Below are 16,360 nucleotides of genomic sequence, written 5' to 3'. Positions count from 1 at the left end.
TTTCAAAGACAATACACAAACAAATAAAACATAAAACATAAAAACATAAAACATCTTTTCTGAAAGCTGCTTGATTCCGGGTTACAACTCTTCATACAGACACAAATTCAAATTCATATTCATTTTACATACCATTCCATATCTTATTACCATTTTCAATTTTCTATATAGCTTCTCCCCTCTTTTAACTTTCTTAATTTTATTTTATTTATCTCATCTCAGTTCAAATCATAATACTTATTATTCTTTGTCTGTTCTGTTCTGTTTCCAGCTATCCATTTATCTTTTCTCTTTAAACAAAACTTCTCCTGTACACTGATTGGAGTATGACGCCTTTAACTCTTTCCCCTAAATTTATAATACTTAATATAATACATAACTTGCATTGGGATTCTGTTTAGTACATTCTAAAATTACACAATGTATTTTATAAGAAAAACAAACAAAAAAAAAGAAAAACTTTTATAGGTATATGATGTAATTAAAACAACTATCAATGCCAATACAAATCTAATCATAAATATTAATATTCATTTATATCTTAAACATTTTACACATTACTTTTCAATTAAATATCATACTTTTATGGGAACACTTATACTTTCCATAGTTATTTCCCCCCCACATCACATATTTTAAATCATTATACCATTAAAATGTTCCCATTTCTCCTACTTCAATTCTCTCATTTATTTCATTATCTTCTTTTTCTTCACAAAGATTTCACTAAATTACACTAAATGTTCTATCCCATTTTTGGTTACATGTTGTTTCCAATTTTCTAACATTATTTCTAAATACAAATATAAAAATACAATCTTATGTACCTTTACAGAATCCCCTTTTCAATTAAATTTACCCATTGTCTCTAAATAAATTTTGTTTCTTTACATCTTGCTCCCCACCACTGAGGCTTCTCATCCCTTCCTTTCTCCCTTGCTTATTCTTCTCCTTGCCCTTTTTACCCCCTTGTCTCTCCACCTCCTTTTCTTCTTCTGCTTTCCCTTTCTGTTGTTTTCTAACATTGTATCCACTTTTCACCTTATTTTTCTCTTTTTTGGTTGTTTTTCAAATCTTAAAGTCCCCTTTTTCCTTCCCCAAATAGAGTCACTTGTTCATCAAAGATGACTTCTTCTTTATCCCAGTCATCCTGTTGCACAGTCAGTTTTTCATAAGTGTAAACCGCCATTTCTAAAAATTGAAAAAGAGTGCCAAGAGAATCTTTCCCTTCTTGTTCTTCTTTTTTGTATTTTTGGTATTCAATTTTCAATTCATCCACAAGTGATGCCATTGTAGAGAGAAAAAGTTTTTCCAAAACAACCACCTAAGTGCTTTTAATCAAAGATAGTTCCCAAAAGTTCCAAAATCACCAAACAATCCAAATAAGCTGTTTCTTTTAGTACTTTCTTCTTTCTTCCCTTTCTCTTTCTGGGGTTACTGTTTAGTCACAAAGTTCCAGTTAAAATGTATCTTTCAGAAGTCTTGTTAATATTTAATAGCTCTTTAAAATTCTAGGCAATCTCCTCCTTACTTTCAAATTCTGCTCCAATTTTTTCCCCTCTCCCTTCCCACTTACAGCAAAAAAGGTTTTTTTTAAAAAAAAAATGTTCAGAAATCCTTATCCCTTTAGCATTTAATTACCTCCAATGCGGGTTTTCCAATTTCTCTTGCGGTTCTATTCACTGTCACGTTAGGAAGGAGAGTGAAAAGAAAGAAAACCTTTTCCTTTTAAACTTCCATTCTCCACTTGTAAATCTCTGGAAACGATGTATCTTTGGCAAACTTTAAGTTCCAGGGTACTTTCGCTGTTGCTTTATCCCGGTCAGCAAAAAACACTTTCACTTCTTCACAGCTCCTCCTGCACTTTCTTTTCCGGCTAAGCGCTTCTATGTGGCGGCCATTTCTGACTGCCGCTCAGCTGCCTTCGGAAAAGGGGTTTAGCCGGCTAGGGAAGAGAGGTGCGATATCTCTCAACCCTGCCAGATCCCCCTGTCTTCGCCACCTTCTACGGAGGTGGATAGCCCCGAAGCCAGATGGCTCGGAGCACTTGGGCAGCGAGCACAGGCAGAAACCGCGCACAGTCCTGGATTCCTGCCTGCTCCGAAGCGCTGCAGACCGGAACTCCCTATTAAAGCCAAATTGTTCTTTATCTTTTTTTATAATGTGTTCGTATTTGTGCATAGGGCCACCATGCTATCTCCTTTCCTTGGATTTGTATTTGATTCCTACCCTGTAACTCTCCGGTTTCATGTCATAAGTCTTTGTATCTTACAATGTTATCATAGACTAAAACGTTTGGATGTATAACTGCCTCCATTGTAGATAACCAGAGTGGGTTGCCTGGATTATTTTAAATAGTTGAAATTCAGGTCTTTTTTTTCTCTTCCCAAAGAAAGTTCAGCTGTTGCTTTGGGGTGTTTCAGGACATCTGGCTGGACGCAACCCTACTTCATCACCCTACATGACACATGGGGACTATTCAGAGGGCTGAAAAAAGTGAATGATGACTGGTCATCGCACTTAGGACTTTGCACTTAGCCACGCCCACCCGGTCACATGACCCGCCTAGCCACACCTACCCGGTCACACGACCACCTAGCCACACCCAATTAATTATCTGACCCCAATTAAAGACCTTGATTTTGATGACAGCTTTCTATCTCGGGTGGGTTTGAGAGAAGCGTTGGGTCTTCATTTCCAAAGATTGGGTGCCAACTGGTATTTCTGGCCATCTCAACTCTTCACCCTCGCCTGGACGTTCAGACTACAGAATAAAAAAGGGAGGTTTCCATCTTCCTCCATCTCTCTGTCCCGAAACCAGCATTTCATAGGGGAAAAAATCTAGCTGCAGCCTCTGCTGGCATCATTTGTCTTTCCCCTTTTCAACCCTCCTTTTGAGAGCCTGGCACAGGTGGGAGGATTGAACAGCCTGCTAACAGTTTTGTGATATTTTAGTCCTCTCCATAAAGTTGTTTATACCTTAAATAAGTCTTGATTTCCATTACAGCCATTTTCTCCCAGGACAGAATTAGAGGGGAGAAACTCTTACTTGTGGCAAGTCCATTTGCCACATTAAGAAGCACCGAAGTTCACCGGCTCCAACTTGGAGACTGGACTAATTATGAAATGAATCATCCATTTAAAAAAGAAAATGAACAATGCTTAACAAACAATATAAACCATCCTGGTATGTAAGCATACAAATAACACCCACCCACGATGGCTGGGCAGTCCAGATGTAGTAAAAGGTAAGTAAAGAGGTGGGGACTGCACACATGTTTACCACATACCTAAAATACTCCCATATCGTGGTCTATTGCTAATGAAATAAACTATAAAATCCACCCAAATTTCATTGAATTGTGTCTCTCGCCTACAATGGATTTTGCATTTTTTTTTCTGATGTAGAGGCCTTATTAATCCTCTAAATAGAATACCTTTATTGTCATTGCATTCCACGAATACAATGAAATTTGAAAGCTACTCCAGCACAGTGCCCCAAACACCACATCCCAATCATACTAACAGAGTATATCATAATCATAATCATAATCATAATCATAATCATACGAAACCACAAACGCACTGTTTGAATCAGGACAATTACTGCCTTAGAAAATAAACTGTTTCTCAATCTATTAGTCCTCATTTTAAGACACCTATAATGCCTCCCTGATGGTAACAGTTCGAAATATGAATGTCCAGGATGAGAATGGTCTGTGGAGATTTTTAGTGCTCTAGAGAGGAGTCTGGTCTTCGCAATCTTTTCCAAAGAAGAAAGAGAGCAACCGATGATTTTTTGTGCTGTGTTTATAACTCTCTGGAGCATCTTCTCATCCACTGCAGAGCATCCAGCACACCACACCGTTACACAGTAGGCCAGAATGCTCTCGATGGTAGAACGGTAAAAAGTAACCAGCAACTTCTCACCCAGACCACTCTTTTTCAGCAGCCTCAGAAAGTGCAGGCGCTGTTGGGCCTTCTTGGCAGTGGCCATAGTGTGAACCGACCAAGTAAGGTTGTCGGAAATATGAGTTCCTAGAAATTTAAGACTATGAACTTTTTCCACAAAGTCTCCATTGATAAAACTGACTCGTCTCCCCCCCAGAGAGGGTCTCCCTGAGGGGGGCTGCACCCCCAGTTGTGGGGAACTTTAGCATTGCCTACTTTAATAAATGAGAAGAAAGCTGGATAGATATGGGGTATTTTTTAAGTTTAAGCAGCAAATGCAATAGATGAAAGCATTTTATATAAGTTTTGTCTAATTTCCTGAAGAAACTCAAATGAAACACCATATAAAGCGTAACTATTAAAGCTAAATCGGAGACCTTGAAAGCTACCTTAGTTTGGCACCCTGGTTTGGAACTGGGTTAACCTTGGACTCGATGGCGTAAAGGCTGGAATCGTATTTATGCTTTTGAGGCTGCTGTGAATCAGATACAAATGGAGCAAATCCATGAGCTCCTTAAAGGCAGAACTTGGACAAAGGCAGGAGGCTTAAAGGGTTTCATCTTCCCCACCCAGGTCCGTTACAGGCAGCCCTGGACTTATGGCTGTTTCTTTAATAATGCTTCAAAGTTACAACGGCCTCAGACAAAGTGACTTACAACCCGTACTCGCACTTACAACCGTCGCAACATCCCTGGGGTCACCTGATCCCAATGCGTGACCGTTGTTTTTTGTTTTGTTTTTTGCCAATTTCAGGCATTGGGGAAGCCAGAGTTGCTCAACCACAGCCTGATTCACTTAATAACTGTGTGATTTGCTTCATGACAGTGGAGATTCACTTAACAACCTTTGAGAGCTCTGTTCAGTGAAATTTCATTTTAATCTATGTCGATTAGTCTATAGTTAAAGTGACAATCAAGTTTATTCTATTCTATATTCCACTCTTATTCTATTTTGTTCTTATTCTGTTCTGTTCTATTCTATATTCTCTTCTATTTTATTCTATTCAATTCTATATTCTATTCTATTCTAATTCTATATTCTGTATTTTATTCTAATACAGTCAAGATGGAGGCCCGGAAACATCGTCATGGCAACGGGGTATATTTTTTATTAGCTGAGACCTTTTGCTGCTTCTTCGGGCTGATCCACTTGGACAGGGGGATTCTGGGCAGGCAGAGAGTCGTTGGAACATACCAACTTCTGAAATCCTGTGGGGTCATTCTTGACCTTCCTGGGGGCTGGTGAGGGAGCAGCCCAGGAAATGGGGGGGCGGTTGTATCTGAGACTTCATGGAGGGAAGGAGCCTCCCTCTCAAACCCCGCACCTGCTCCTTCTCCAACGGGGTCTTTGCCCTGCTTTTATGGCCAGAAGTGCCTGTAGGATGGCAGGTCTCTCACTGCCCCCCCTCCTCTGGATGCCTCCTGGAGGCCAAAAGACTGGCCACCCTCCTCTCTGTGGAAGTCAGACTGGCCAGCAGATCCAGGGCTGGAGGGCTGATCCAGGGCTGGAGCCATCGTGAAGGGCTGGAGGGCAGAGGGGACTTAGAACATCTCCGTTGGCACCACAAATTCCCTCCCAGTTATTGGACCATCGCTCGGCTGAGGTCGCAGCAGGACCAGGGTGGTGGAGAATTGGGATAGAAGTTGCCACATACACTCAACAAAGCTCCCCACCACAACAGACCTGCAGACACAGGTTACGACTCTACGCGGTTCTTGGGCCCCTTCAGCTCGCTTCTCCTGCGGCTCCTCTGCCGCCTTTCTCGGGTGCTTTGCCTGCTCCTCTCCCGCTCCCTCCCCAAGCACGAAGCGCCCCTCCCCCCTGCCCTCCCAGACAGACAGCCCGGCTCTCCCCTTTCTCCTCGCCCGCCCCGCTTCCTTGGCCCGGACCAGCCACCCCCCTCCAGGGACCCCGAAATCGTCGCCCCCCCTCCCCCCACCAAGTCCCCTTGCCGCTGCTCTCTGACGGGAGCCGGAGCTCTCAGCACCCCCCCTCGCGCTCTTTCTCAGCTCCTCTCTGGGTAAAAGGCGCCTTTTCTTTTGAGCGTCTCATCCAATCACAGCGCTCCTTGTTCCTTTGGGTCTGTGGTAGAACGAGGAGAATAACAGTTATCATGATGGCGCCCCATCTTAGTCTCTTCCAAAGAGGCGCCGTTGTACCATGAGGAGAATAACAGTCATAATCGGGGTGTAAAATAAAAAAGACCCGACACACACATTGCAATGTCGCTGTAGAAATGGAACCAGATGTACGATACAGGAATAAAATAATTTTATTCTTTCCCAGGGCTCCGAGAGAGCGGCTGGTCCAGAGCCTCCTAGCTGGCTTGGCACCCCAGGCAGGACTGGAACTCAGGGCCCCCTGGGATTCAACTACCACCCCACCCGACTGACTCTTGTGAGATCCACACGACCCACTAAACCCAGTCTCTTCCCCAGTGGCTGCATTCACACCTGCACCTTTTAACTGTGATGACCAAAGGCAACCCAGTCAGATAATCAGCAGGAGTCCCCTTATTAGCTCGAACTTTGCCCCCAATGTCGTGGTTACCTTCTGGGCTGGAGGAAAACTCTCCCAGGAACAGCCTTTGGCTGCAGAGAATCAAGACCAAAACGTGGTCAACAAACACTGTAACTAGAAGTCCAATCAAGGCAAGAGGAGGTCATTAGTTAGGCAGGGCAGGAGAAGGAATTCCAGACTTGAAGGCATGGCAATAACTCATCACGGTGGGGAAGACGCCAGGAACACAGATAAGCAAAGTCAACACAAGGTAAACTCACGTTTGCTCCCAGCAGACACCGCACTCAGCTTGCATCTCTTTTAAACTCTCTTCCCAATGGGGTTTGCCTGTGGTGCCGGTGCCTCGAATGCCCCCTGCCACCTCTTAGCATCCCCAAGGGGCGGCCAGAGGGGCACTAAGAGGCAGCAGGGGGCGTTCAAGGTGCCGGCCCTGCAGGCTCACCCCATTGACTGTTGCACCACTCCAGAGCCGGTGCCTCGAATGTGGTCGTGGCGGCTTTGCTCTAATTTCCCAATGTGCTGCCGTATTCGAGGCACTGGTTTTGGGGTAGTGCAACAGTCAATGGGGTGAGCCTGTGGGGCCCTGCACCTCAAACACCCCCCGCCATCTCTTAGTGGCAAGAGGATGCTGCAACGGCCATAAGGGTCATAAGTCACTTGGTTCAGTGCCGCCAGAAGCTTCTCATGGTTGTAAGTCAAGGGCTGCCTCTTTCATGAAACGATCGGTCCCTCTGGATCAAACAAAAGCTCCTTCCTCCACCTGAATGAATTCACCTCAAGAAAGGTGGGGAACCTCTCGCACCGTCTCCAAGATTTTAGGGCCTCCCAGACTAGCGTAAATCCCATCCTGAACTCTGGATCGCTTTCGCTTGCTTGTTCTTGCCCAGCCAACTGGGGCTGGAGACCGTGTGGCTCCAGGTGTTTCTCTGGATACACGTCAGGTTCCTTCGCCCTCTCGCTTTCTTCCCCTTTTCAGTTAAGGTGGCTGACATGCTGGAAAGCCAAACACGGTCCCTGGCAGGTTCATCTCAACGGAAAAGGATTTTTCCTGCAACCAGTTTACCTCTAACACAGAAGAATTGTAGATCTTCTGAGAATGGGATGAAAAGAGAGAGTCTGCTTTGCAAGAGTGGAACCTCCCACTCCAATGTTGTCCTCTCTGTAGCCTGGAGACTTGTCTTGGGAATGGGGAAGACTTCTCTGGCTGCCATTTTGAAAGGGTGCTCACAGCAGATCCCCTCCCCCAGATTCAAATGGGCCCCTAGCCTCAAAAGGTTGCTTCAATCGGGGTCTCCCTTTCCTCGCCTTCCTTCTGATGTGCGACTCACATGGAGCTTTGCTTTTTCTGTCTCCCAAGTGCAAAGAGCTGATGAGCCCAGTGAAGAGGTCCCTGAAGCATCTGGATGAGCCAGAAAAAAAGCCATTACAGAGGAAGAGCAGCTGGAGCAAAGTCGGAGTTGCCTGCTCAAGGTAGGAGACCACATGGCTGAATGTTTGAAAATCCACCCTGAACAGGAAGTTCTTGAAGAATGGAGATGGTGATTTGCCTGCCCACCCATTCTGCAATCTCCCTCTCTCCCTCTCCCTCTTTCTCTCTCCCTCTTTCTCTCTCTCTCCTCTCTCTCTCTCTCTCTCCCTCTCTCTCCCTCCCTCCTCTCTCTTGACCAGATGTTGCAGTCAGATTTGCGAGTCAGGAGTCTTTTTCAGTTTGGAGGTCTAGGGGAAGAAGAGGCAGAACCTGGGGATGGAGTTAAAAGAGGAATCGCCTAGAATCTCTACATAGCCACAAGCAAACAGTCCAACTCCCCTTGAATAGCTGCTGCAATGCCTCAAATGAGATGCCATCTCCAATTGTTGAATTCCCCTTTGTAATGAAATATGTTGTTAAATATGAGTGTTAAAAACAAAATCCACATTTTAGTCCAAACCCCTAGAAAATCACAATACCGGCATTTGCAATAGTCAAGAAAAGTGGCAGACTGGTCATGCCATGCTTGCATCAAACTCTGCAGACTTTATCTTGGGAGTCTTCATCACCCAAGTTTGAAGTAAGACATTTTTGTGTAAGAGGGAACTTTTGGGCCCCAGAAGAAAGCATCTCTCCATCACTGCTTCTTTGGGGCATCTCTTTCCTCCGGCATGAAAAGTCTGGGCTTCTGGCCCAGCTCCTAAAAAGAGAAAATTAAAATAGCTGTTCACCTCCTTTCAGGAATCTATGGGTATTTGCTTCCAAGTTTACTGAATTTAACACCAAGAAAGTACATAAGTTGTACAAGATGACTAGCAAAAAGCAAGCCCGGGAACAGAAGGTAAGAACAGAGGGTGTGTGTGTGTGTGTGTGTGTGTGTGTGTGTGTGCGGTAGAATGAAAGGGATACAAATATAAATAAAGAAGAAGGAAGGAAAGGGAACATTTTGTGCAAAAGAAAAGCTCAGGAACGAGAGGAATTCTGGTTGACACTTTTAGGTGGGACGGTGCTCTTTCCTCTTTCTTTCTTTCTTTCTTTCTTTCTTTCTTTCTTTCTTTCTTTCTTTCTTTCTTTCTTTCTTTCTTTCTTTTCTTTCTTTCCTTCCTTCCTTCCTTCCTTCCTTCCTTCCTTCTTTCCTTCCTTCCTTCCTTCCTTCCTTCCTTCCTTCCTTCTTTCTTTCTTTCTTTCTTTCTTTCTTTCTTTCTTTCTTTCTTTCTTTCTTTCTTTCTTTCTTTCTTTCTTTCTTTCTTTCTTTCTTTTTCCTCCTGGCTCTGTCATTGCTGTCTTAACAACCAGGCGTTGGGTTGTAGAAGAGAGGAGGAGAAATCCTATCTTTAGGAGAGGGAAGACTGTACATGCTCAGGGGACACAGGTTGGGGATCAAAGCCGTGGAGTCTTCTGGACACTCCTTGATGGGATTGGAATTCTCGGTGAGTCTCCAGCTCCTTTTGCTGGACTTGGCCCTTTATTAACCAATCAGAATAGAGCTGGAAGGGACCTTGGAGGTCTTCTAGTCCAACTCCCTGCTCAAGCAGGAGACCCTATACTGGAGGTGGGATTCTACTGGTTCGGACCGGTTCTATAGATCTGGTTCTTATGATTCTGCACAGTTCGGAGAGCCGGCAAATCGTGCCCCTGTCTGGCCCCGCCCCTCTCCACCCTCCCCTCCCAGTCAGTCTTTATTGCGCCTGCCCGACATCACTGACTGCGTCCTTCCCCACCCAGTCACTCCTGAAGGAATCTTTTCAGGTTCTTTTTCCCTTCCCGATGATCAGCTGTGCCGGGATCCCCCTCGCTGTCTTACTGCTTTGCCCAGGAGGCTTCCCTGAGGCCCAGGAGGCAAAAGGGGGTGCGGGATGTGTATGTATGCTGTGCGCCCCACCCTGTGCTCCATTTTGGGCCTTCTTGGGCCCCAGGGAAGACTTCTGGGAGCAAAAACGCCCCCCAGGAGGCTTCCCTGAGGTCCAGGAGGCCCAAAAACAAGGGGGAGTGCTGCAAAAAAGAAGCCACACCCACCCAGCCACACCCACATTTGAATCCCACTCCTGCCCTATAGCATGTCAGACAAGTGGCTGTCCAATCTCCGTTCATGGACTTACACCCTCTTCTTCTTCAAGTTGCCTGCTGAATGCAACTGTGGGGGTCCCTGGGGTGCCAAAAGGGGCTGGCCTAGCAAACGTTGATGATGAAGACATTTTGGGCCACAAATGAGGAGGTGGGCGGAAGAAAGCCTGAAAGCTTTCACTTTTCTTTCTGTTTGTTTGTTTTCATCCCTTCCTCTAGAAGAGGCCCTCCAATATTCTCCAGTCATCTCTCTCCTCCCCAGCTCTGGTAAATAAGACCCAAATCATTGTTACTGTTGGCCTTTTGAGTTTTCTGATGATGTTTTCAGAAGAAGAAGGAAGAGACAAAGAGTGGCAAGCGGCTTTGTCCAGAAACTCCTGGGCCCAGTCGAGATATTCCGAGATATTCCGATATCTCCTGTCTCCTCACCCTTCCCAGATACATGGACATCCACAAGAGAACCACCCACAGCCAAAGAGAAGGCATTGAAGCCAAGCAGGTGAGCCGTTATCAGGCCCGGCCCAGCTTGGACCTTCATGAAAGAAAGACTCGTCTCCATTTGCAGTCGAGTTGCATCTAGTAAAAGGTATGCTTTCACTAAAATCAAGTGGTCACAGCGAAAGCAAAGCTACATCTGAGGATTCCTGCATAAACCTGGAAATCTTCCCTTTTTTCTCCCTGGTCATCTACAATCATGTCCACTGAAGGCCAATCATGCAGATAAGGAAGAAAAGTATTCATTTAAAAATATTTTAGGGAGGAAGCAGGGGAACCCCATCTCTTTGCTCACTCACGCCAGACCAGCGCAACACTCTTGTATCATAACAAGGAAACATCTGCATCCAGTGGCTACACCATTCCATCTCTTTGCTGAATGGGTGTTGCCCACCATGAAACTGGGATAAGAAGGGCAGAGTTGGACCATGAAAATTAAGCAAATGAACTTGGATTGTTCTTGGTATAAACAAGTGATGGATTTTTCCAAGAAGTTCTAGCTTTGTGATCTTTGGAGCCATCCAAGGAATAAGGCGGAAAGACAACAGGCAGCTGATAGAAAAAAAGCAAAAGGGCCTAGAATGGCAAAATGACCACGTGTGAGATTTAGTATGTGTTAAACTTACTGCACATTCCAAAAAGATAAAATATGAGTGGACCGACGATCAGATTGAGGTCCATGCTTGAAGCATAGAAAAACAAGGCTTTGTGTATATCTGGATGTCCTTCGGGTGTTGTGATGGTCAGATAGGGCTCACAGTTTAGGAGCAGACTGAGCTCACTTTCAAAGGTTCCCCTAAAACTTGCGTGTTGTCAATATACAAAGCAAACACACTCACACAATATGTCCCCTTCCCAAGAATGGGGACAGACCCACCATGGTGCACTCAAAATAGAAAGGGATCAGGATACGTTTTAGGATGGGAGACTTCTCCTGTGGCCCCTGGACCTAAACCCAAGACAATGTTTCAGAGATTCCTTAGTTCAGGTGTTGTACAAAGAAAAACAGGGGCAGTCGGGCCTAAAGAAGGTGCATGCTGTAAAATGGCGTTTCCAGAACCTTCCATCTCCGCCTTCATTCCTCAAATGAAACAATGGCATTGTTTATGGAGCCTACCCATCTTCTCGAAAACGCACAGCCTAATTTTTTTTTTGCATGAATTGCCGATCAATTTGAGTGAGCTTCCTGATAATAATTGATTTAGGACTTGTTGGTTGTATCGGCCAAGATTCGGGAGGCTTTGAGTTCTAATCCTCCCTCACGCAGGAAAACTTCCTGGGGGACTTTGAGAGGATCCAGTCCTGCCTTAGTTCTTATTGAATTTGGGGTGGGAATTTTGGAAACATTTTCTCAGATTAATGTGAGATACTAAAATTGGAGATTCCTAGAGAGTGAGATGGCCGAGTGTCCAATGTTGTGGGTAGTGATGGAGGAAAGTGAAATTGTGGGATAATTGCTGTGGTGGGGATCAAATTTTTTTACTACTGGTTCTGTGGGCATGGCTTTGTGGGCGGGGCTTTGTGTGCGTGGCAGTGGAAAGTTACTTCAAAAGCCCATTCCTTCCTCTCCCGACTAACCTGCTTTCCAGCTCCGTTCTCCTGTGCAGGGCAACCAATCCAGCCGATCAGCTGGGACTCAGTGGGAGGCAGAGAAGAGTTGGGGCGAGGCCAGTCAGAGGCAGTATTTGCCAGTTTTCCAAACCACTCAAAATTTCCACTACCGGTTCTCCACAACTGGTCAAAACCTACTGAATTCCACCTCTGGATAAACCCCTCATCCATGTGGCACAAAGCCACAAGTCTCGGCCTTCTTCTACTGCTTGTGCAAAAACCAGAGGGATTTGTGTGAATCTTAGACTGACCTTCTTCTGATCCACCAGAGCTTTTCTTATCTCCTTAAATGGAATTTGCAAAGGGATCCTATTCAGCAGTTAGGAGCCTTTATGAGAAATAAAATGGATTCCCAATTGACCAGCAATCTGTGGTTGAAGAGCGGAGCAGCTTCCATGGGTGCCTCTTCCTAGAAACCTAGAAGTCCCCCCAACTTATTCAGCCCTTCTTGGAGCTGGATGAACATTATGCAGCATTGGAGGTTTGTGACCTGGTCAATGATGCAGGCTGCCTTTGAGACAGGATCCCTGCAACCTCCTCCTGGAAAGAGTCCCAAGGTCCCTTTCTCTGGACATCTTCTCCAGCCCTTCACAGATGAGACAGGCTTGGAGGAGGAGCAGAGGAATGCTTTAGGTACAAATTGTAGAGTGGAAAATTAAAGAGCCTGAAAACGGCTATTTTATTTCTCTGGTTGATGAAAGAAAAAAATATACAGATGGAAATTTCTTTACACACTTTTTTTATTTTTTTTATTTCCTTTTTTTTTTTTTGCTGTGCAGTACATACAATCCCAAACTGAAATCCCAGACAGCTTTTCTGCTGAATTCTTTTTGCAAAGGAGGTTTTACAGGAAATCAAGAAAGACTCACATAAGAGGGATGAAGATTTCCCTCCTCAGCTGGGAGCCAGTCAAGCATGGCATTTCACATCATTCTGGCATTTTTAGGGAGAGGATCAGGCAACCAGGCTGGTGTTTGGTTCCCAGAGCTTCCTCCTGACCTCTTTTCTACATTCTCTCACCACCCACCCACATGCACTGGCTGCTGTCAGTGGGAACAAGTGCGTCAATCGCTTTTTATAAGGTATCATGTTCAGTAGCTGTTGCTGAACAGCTGAATTCCTCTGAATTTTACAGCTGTCCCTTTAGCAATATTTATTGAAAGGGAGAATCTTCCAGTCGTTCAACAATTCCCTCATTTTGAAACATATAGATATCTGGCCGAGGCTGAGGGCCTCTCTGGTCCTGGCTTCCTCCTCACCAGGTCAAGCAGCCTCCAAAGGGCTGGATTCGGAGAGGGTTTGGCAGGGGACTGTGCTGTGAGGAGGGGGGGCATGCAGGGGTCCTGCAGGGCCAGGGGGTCTGCAGTGGGTCTGCCTCCCCCAGTGAGGGCAGGGGAGAGGAGGCAGAGCCCCTCCCATCTGGTCTGGGCAGCTCAGGTGCTATATCAAAAAGCCCACCTCTGAGGAAGGATCCTTCCTTGGGATTGGCTGGAGAGCGGCTCTGGCATCACAGATGGGGGACAGGTGGAGCTCCCAGGTGAGCCCTGAGACCCTGCAGGCCAGGTGTGGGCTGGTGGGGGGTCCAGGGGGAGGGGAGGCCAGCCTGGGGCCCTGCCCAGCGTTGCCCTGGGGCAGCCAGGGATTCTTCCTCCTGCTTTACAGGGAAGTGGGGCACCCCCTAGAGGGGCTCCCTCTGGCCTTGCTGGGCAGGGTGGGGGATCTGCTCCATGGGGCCCAGGGCAGGTGGGGAGTGAATGGGGTGAGGGGTCCCCAGGTTGCATCTCTTGCCAGGATCTGAGTCTGGTTTGCCAGCTTTGCACCTGGCAGGTGGGGCTCTGCTGTTCCCCCAGTTGTGAAGCCCACCAGCTCCTGGTCCCGGCTAGAAGGAAGGGCCGAGGCTGGAGGAGAGTCTCTGATCCTTTCAGAACTCAGAAAAAGGCCTTCCGGGTGAAAGGAGACCCCAAAATCAGGGAGGTCAGGCTGAACCCCTGGAGCTCACTCCCACCCCACCCCGAATGTCAGCTTACTTCCCTCAGAAACCCGAAGGGGCTTCCAGGCTGTTTCTCTTTCCCAGGGAGGCGGAGGGGAAGATGGATGGATGGAGGAAAAAGAGGCAGGAGGGGAATCATGGAAGGCGGGAGGAGAAGGAAGAGGAGGCCAGGGGAGAAACTTCCTGCAGCTCTGCCAGGACTTATCAGGGAATCCTCCTCTTCCCTCCTTCCTGTGACGGTTTCGCTCTTTTACCTGGCAGAGGGTCCTCGACCCACAGCTGTTCCATTTAGTGACCATTCAATGCCACAGTGGCACTGGAGAAAGATGACTTAGGACCCTTTCCACACTGGCGGCCCTGGCAGCCTTCCTGGGGTCCCAGGAATTACATTTAGACAACTGTCTCACACACGCATGATGTTCACACAATGTCCCCGGTGTGTGTCACATGATCCCCTTTCGAGCAAAGTCAGTGCAGAAGGCAGATGCACTTAAGAACCGTCTGGCTGACTAAACATCTGCAGTGATTCGCCTAGCAAACAGGGCCAGAAATGTCATAAAGTGGGTCAAAACTCATTTAACAACCGTCTCCCCCAGCAACACGAGTGTTGGGCTCCATGGCGCAGGACTTCCTGCCTTGTCTGTCTGGAGGTCTCAGGGCTGCCTTTTGAGGCTGCCTCAAGGGCTTCTCCCATGCTGCCCTGGGTGGGCGCCCCCACGCCTCCATGCTGCCCTGCGGTGGGCGCCCACGCCCGTCTCTTCTTGCCAGGCCCCCAAAGAAAAGGGGTTGGGGGCGCCTGAGGCCCCAGGTCTTCTGGTTGTGGGATGTGGCTCTTATAGTGGGCTCTGCGGCCCCCTTCTCGGCCTCCCCACCTCGCAGGCTCTGAAAGTGCCCTTGGGGGTCCCTGTGTCCCAGGTCTCCAGTCGTTGGGGGGTTTCCACTCCCATGCACCCATCGGCCCAGGAGGGAGAGCTGGGGGTCTGAGACAGGAGGGGGGGAGCAGAGGATACGGGGGCAGGGGGGGGGGCAGGAAGCGCCAGCCACCCAGGGCAGCCCCATCGCCCAGAGCAGGAGGAGGAGGATCCCTGCAGGCTGGGATAGGAGGAGAGGCTCCCACCCAGGCGGCCCAGGGGAGAAGGGGAGCTCCAGAGCCAGAGAGGGAGGCAGAACTGGCGGACTTCTCCCCAGCCGCCTCCTCGGGTGGTTTCCTGGCTGTGTGGCTGGGAAGGCCAGCCTCACCGTGGTGGTCCAGACCTCCTTAGGAACCTCCAGGTGGGATGAACCCTCCACCTTCCCAGGAGGCCATTCCATGCCTGCAGGTCTCTTTCAGGTCCTGGCTGGTCTTTTCCCCCTCTTGGAGACCCCTGGAGAACTGGGCTCATGGCAGGCGTATTCAAGGAGGGAAGAGCTCAGTCTTGGATTCAGGAAGTGCCACTTCAGAAAGTGTCACCTTAGATATTCCCCCAGGTTGCTTTCTTGTGGTGGGTGGATGCTTTCCAGGTGACAAAGGTCTAATGGAGGAATGCCAGTGGCCTTCATTGGCAAGTGTGGGATGAAGGGGCACCAGGCATCAGCGGTTCTGATCAAGCTGGCTAACAAGATGCCCCCAGGAGGTTTCCCAACTGGAAACGATCCTCAACTTCTGAATTTGGCCACCCCGGTTCTGCCTCTGACATTGGATCCCTCCCCACTTTTAAGCAATGGCTTTGATGAGAGGAGGGAGGGAAGGAATCTTAGAATTTAAGAGGGATTTCTGTTGCGTTGTAAAAGGAAGACTGGAGACCCAGTTGATCTTTTTTATTCTCTTTATTCTCTGTAGAACTGGGATACACCGGCGAAACCGCAGCAGCCTTTTTTTTTATAGCGGGCTGCTCGCGTGCTCGCAGCCCAATCGACAGCTCTTCAAATTTCCTCGCCGTCCGGACCGACTCTATCCAAGGTGAGTATGCAAATACACAACACCCTTCCTCATGTGGTCCAGTCCAACCAATCAGGCCTTTCCTATGCAGTACGTGAGTCACGTAAATAGGTGGGGCTCTTATGGGTTCCGACTGGACCTGCATGCAATCCAGTTGTGGTTTTGTCTCCGGACTGTTCGGACGGGTTCGCTGTTTCTCCTGCCTCTTCCGTGGAGCCTCCTGGAAGGTAGAGTCAGCCATGCTGCCACTCCCGCCTGGCCTTTCCGGGCTGGCCGAGTCTCCTCGGCTGCTCCCGCCAGGAGTGGCTTCTTGATGGTTCTCCGAAGCCTGCTCCAGTCTTCG

General features: G+C 47.6%; 1 long non-coding RNA gene across 1 annotated transcript; it reads left to right on the top strand.

Annotated features, from left to right (window-relative positions):
* The first annotated feature begins 7,835 nt into the window (after positions 1-7,835).
* Positions 7,836-10,740, top strand: LOC148128700 (uncharacterized). Its single transcript, XR_015746167.1, has 3 exons — positions 7,836-7,941; positions 8,140-8,780; positions 10,223-10,740. It is a non-coding gene; the product is annotated as an uncharacterized LOC148128700 (long non-coding RNA).
* The last annotated feature ends 5,620 nt before the right edge of the window (positions 10,741-16,360 follow it).

This window comes from Notechis scutatus, unplaced genomic scaffold, assembly GCF_049901735.1.
Source record: "Notechis scutatus isolate UNSWTSFEM ecotype Mainland unplaced genomic scaffold, rNotScu1.2 NSCUCTG155, whole genome shotgun sequence".
Lineage (NCBI taxonomy): Eukaryota > Metazoa > Chordata > Lepidosauria > Squamata > Elapidae > Notechis > Notechis scutatus.
The sequence above is the reverse complement of the archived record's forward strand: the minus strand, read 5'-3'. Positions and strand labels throughout refer to the sequence as shown.